Below are 4,963 nucleotides of genomic sequence, written 5' to 3' on the forward strand. Positions count from 1 at the left end.
TAGAGGAAGATTGTGAGCTTCATTGTTGCTATACTGTACCCTAAGTGACTCATCTCCCCACTACCCCTCTGCAAGGTATGTCCAGTTGTCTGGAGATGGACATTGGGTCTCCATCGAAGGACCAGTAATTATGGAGAGACAGGCAGTGGGCACAAGTCCAGGAGGGAGTGGATTTGGAACAACAGGAGTCAAGGGTTGACTTTAGTGAAAAGAATGGTGCATACTTGTACATGCCTCTGAAAGTGAAAAAAAGAACAGGTGTTTGGACAGTCGCTGACTCTACCTCTACTTTTAGACTGTCTACATAGACTAGCTCTGGCCTTGTGCACATATGTATTCCTGTCTCACAGAAAACATTAGCTCAGTAAACTCCATTCAGCCCAGGACAACCAACTCCCTGAGCTCTAGACCCTCTGTCTGTCTAGAGCTCCTCATTCTAACATCTCCTTGGTTGACCGTTAGGTGAGCGCTCTGGCCCATCTGGGATGATTTAAAATAGGCTACCCCCTTGACCCAATGCTGGGCCCTCCATGCAAGGGAACATTAACATACGGGTCAAGTGTCCTTGCCCATTGTCATCAATTCCAGCTCATAGTGACCCGATAAGGCGGAACAGACCTGCTCTAGGGTTTCCAAGGCTGAAATCCTTATCGAAGCATGCTGACATCTTCTTTCCTCAAAGGCGGCTAGTGTGTTCAAATCACAGATCACTTCATCACTGCGCCACCAGGCACCTGACAGGTCCTTTGAGGAAGGGTAATTCATCCAAGTTCCCGGTCCTGACTGAGTACCTGGCACAGTGACACTCAAATTGTTTGCTGGGTGAATGGTAAAGCAATGAGTTTGTACAGAGGAACCCAGGACTGATATTAATGTGATACAATGTGATAATAATGTGATACAAGCACCTGAATCCCTGGATGGTACAGACGGCAACCCACCAGAGGCACTGACTTTTGTCAGACCTGGTAATACAGTTCTGAAAGTTCACAGCCTAGAAAATCTTACTGAATGTAGTTCTACTCTGCATATGTGGGCTCCCCCGGCATCAGACTCCACACAAAGGCACAACCACCGCCACCAACCGCTCAGTGTCACAGTGACACCCTCATTATGCAGAGGGCTTCTGAAGCTTATTAGTTCCAAAGGGAAGATCTGGTGCCTCTCCTGCAGAGAGCAACCTAGAAGATGATGCAGTTGGAAATACAAGGGTGATGGGCTCGTTGAACACTATGATATGCCTACATTTTCATCATGAACGCTTGCAGGAATAATATGGTAACTCCTTCTACTGCAAAATCCTGCAAGCGTGAACTAAGGGAGAGGCGAAAAACTATGCAAAGATGATCATTGACGAGGCAAATTTTCAGATGACCTAAATACAGTTGGTGTTAAACTGTTCTTTTTTTGTTGTTGCTGCTTCCAAAGTACGGCAAATTATGCACTTGCTGAATTTTGTCTTTGTCCTACATGACCTAACAAGGAAGGCATTCATTATACCATAGTAGCTTCCCCAAAGTATCTGGTTCTAAACAGCTGCAAATTTTGGAAGATAACACCAAGTGATGTCTCTAAAGATAAGTATGTTCTTTCCATAACAAATATTAAAACAAGATTAATGTTCACCAGACAACCAAAAGCTGACCAAATTAAACTGACTTAGCATAAGTTTAAATTTAGAAAACCTCTGTAAGAATTTAAATTCTAAGTGGACTACATCAACACTATTAATTGATGCAAATAAGCATCTCCTAAAGACTATCTAGTAAGTTCCGATGGCGCAGTGGTTAAGTGTTCTGGCCCTAACTGAAAGGTCGCATTTGAGCCCGCCAGCTGCTCCAGGGGAAAAGCAAGTGGGTCTGCTTCTGTGAGGACCACAGCTTTGCAAGCCCGATGCGGCAGTTCCTCTCTGTCTTACAGGGTCAGTATGAGTCAGAATTGACGTCAACGGGTGTTCTTTGTTCGCTTCAAGAATTTTTCATGACATTTGCTTTCGTCCTTCAGAAGAGGCCCTATTACTAAAGGCTGGTTGATTTAGTCCCTTTAAACTTAATTCTGAATAAAATGGCAAAAATGTTTATATATACTGTATATATATATATACATAAGCTCTATTTCAAATAAATTTCCCTAGACCATTTATAAGAATTAAAAGTCTGTTCCTCAATGAAAAGCTACAGGGTATGCCCCCCCCCAAAAAAAAAAAAAAAAACTCTGCCAGAGGGATAAAATAGACTCTAAACATGTTTCAAGGAGTTATAGCTTGTAAACAGCTATGCAACTATATAAAAAGCCAGTTTTTACACCTGAATCATGGCTCTTCAGTCACATCAGAACACACATTTATTCTCCGACTAATATCTTGTTTTCCACAAGGGGGTAGAGGGGACTCTGCAAAACTGCTCATCAAAAGGTAGGGAGAAAGTGTATTTCTTTCAACTTTCATCCCTTCCCATTTACACAAGGCCACGTGGTCTCCCTCAGAAAACTCACTGCCAATCTGTTCAATTTTGACTCATAGCAGCCTTTTATGACACATTATACCTGCCCGTGTGAGTTTCTAAGACCATCAATCTTTACAGGAGCAGAAAGTCTTCTACAGAGCAGCTGGTGGATTTGAACCTCTGATCTTGAAGTTAGGAGACCAACTTGTAAACAGGGCTCCTTTGCCTCAGAAAGGCTACCTGGATAATGAAAATGCCCTTTTTGTACTTCCTTTATTCAGTAGTTCAGAGCCACCGGGCGTTCTAAGGGAGAAAAGTAAGGCTGTATGAGCCCATGAAGATTTTACAGCCTGGGAAACCGTAAGAAGCAGTTCTACTATGTTGTACAGTTATTATGAGTCAATTCTGTGGGTTTGGTTTTGAGATTTTACCCAAAAACCAGCCTGGCCACAACCTCAACCTCAATAGTTGGAAAGAACCTGATGGGGGTAGTAGGTTACAAATTGGGGCTGCTACCCCCAAAGGTCAATAGTTCAAGTCCAACAGCTTTCTGCTCAGATAAAGATTTACAGCCTTAGAAACCCACAAGAGCATTTCTACCCTATCCTACAGGATAGAGTTGGAATCAACTCAAAGGCAGTAGGTAGTCTCTGGGTATCCAAAGGCTCCAATAGCGTTATCCTTACACTACTTTCGCTCCACATTGTCATTATACAATTCCATGTTTCTGGAAAAAACAAAAACTAACAACTTTCAGGTAGCACACACAATGCAGTCGATCCCCCCACCCCCACCCCCACCCCCAGGCTATGTGGAAGATCAAATAGGACTTAAAGGAAAGCAATTAACAGGGTTTGTAAAATCATGCTTTCACTTCCTGTGCTATTAAAGGGCACAGCATAACTTCCACCAGCATTCTGGTGCAGAGTCCAGGAGACAGTATCTTATCCATCACTTTTAATGAGTAAATGGAAAGGAGGAAGTAAGTACTCCTATACTTATAAATAAGCCACCTACCATTAAAAGTCAAGGTCAGTGAGAAAGAACTGAGGTCTCCAACCCAAGCTTCCTGCTGAAGACACTGAAGCATAATTATGGCTCAGTTTTAAGTCATCTGCCTTTTGATCTAGATCCTGCTCAAATGACTAGAGAGGAAGAAATGCTACGCTGGAATACCGACAGGGGCCACTGCGCCATGAGGGACTAGCGTCAATTCCAGTATGATTGCTTTTGAAAGCTGGAGAAGAAAAGCAATATTCACAGAGACAAAATGCTATTTTTTAATTCTATAGTTGCGTATTTGAAAGTATTCCATACAAAAATGTTGTTACCTGTCCTGACATGCAATCCTGAGCTATGTTATTATTAAGTTACAGCCCAGTCTTAGTAAGAAAGCCAAAAAAAAAAAAAAAAAGGCTTGTTGGTGAGCTAAACCAAACTAAAGGAAACCTTCAATTACTGGGGTAGGACAGGAAGGGGCAGTGAAAACATGGATATGTAAAATCCTCTACTATTTATTATTTATAAAGAATGATGGGTTAATTCTAACCCCCTTTACAATAGGAAGTCTGTTTACAATCCACTCTCCCTATTAAAGTTCATTTAAGATTCACTGGCTAGCAAAAATGCTAACAAGCAAATACCAAAATGCACAGCCATCGAGAGGATTCCGACTCACTGTGGCCCTGCAGGGAGGTGGGAACTTCCCAGGTTGTAATTCTTTACAGGAACAGAAAGCCTCACCTTTCTCTGGCAATGTGGCTGGGTGTCGCGTTCAAACTGTCAGCCTGGCAGTTAGCAGCCCACCATGAAACCTACTATGCCATCAGGTCTCCTTAACAGCGAAAAGATGACCTCAAAATGGTTTAGTAAAAATGATAAGGTGATGTCAAACTGGGTCTATTCTGTCAACAATTTCAACGACAAGCCATCAAACTATGAGTTTAGCTACTTGAATAATTTCATAACAACACATCCTGACCCCTCTCCCCCGACCCCCATGCAAACCTCCTACCCTGATTTAGGTTCAGCTACATCAACTCATGTCATATTGAACTATACTAATGCCTGTTTGAAATTCAGTTAAAGAACCTAAGGGCCATTACATTAAAATGATAAAATGCTGATCTCGACCAACTTTCCATTCAAAAGCGCAATTCAAGGAACAGGAACGAACTTCTTTTTCTCTCCCCTCCACGTCCTCGCGGCCCTACCGCGCGCCAAGGTCCCCAAGGTGCCCGCCTGGGGCCTGCAGTGACATCACAAGCCCTCTCCTGGGAATCCCTGACGTCACAGACACGAGGTCCCACAGCACTATGACTTCATCGAGGACCGGGACGAGCCGCAGTCGACTCGCGCCTGCCCAGAGGCGAGGGGTCACCTGAGCCCATAGGAAGGATAAGGGCAGTGCCGCGCCAGCTCACCTGCGCTGGGACAGGGAAGGGCAGGGCGGCCGAGCCCCGGCGGACGCGACCCCCAGCCAGGCCCGACTTCCTCGGCGGCCGCGGGTCCCGTCCACC

General features: G+C 44.1%; 1 protein-coding gene across 1 annotated transcript in view; it reads right to left on the reverse strand.

Moving 5' to 3' along the window:
- Positions 1-4,942, reverse strand: part of FBXO34 (F-box protein 34) — an 82,457-nt gene extending 77,515 nt beyond the window's left edge. Inside the window, exon 1 of the mRNA XM_045287918.1 lies at positions 4,868-4,942. The gene's annotated coding sequence lies outside the window, so the exon portion shown is untranslated. The remainder of the gene's footprint in view (positions 1-4,867) is intronic.
- Positions 4,943-4,963: the final 21 nt, after the last annotated feature.

Source organism: Echinops telfairi, unplaced genomic scaffold (genome assembly GCF_000313985.2).
Source record: "Echinops telfairi isolate 266 unplaced genomic scaffold, ASM31398v2 ScPeMD7_18;HRSCAF=68, whole genome shotgun sequence".
NCBI classification, from domain to species: domain Eukaryota; kingdom Metazoa; phylum Chordata; class Mammalia; order Afrosoricida; family Tenrecidae; genus Echinops; species Echinops telfairi.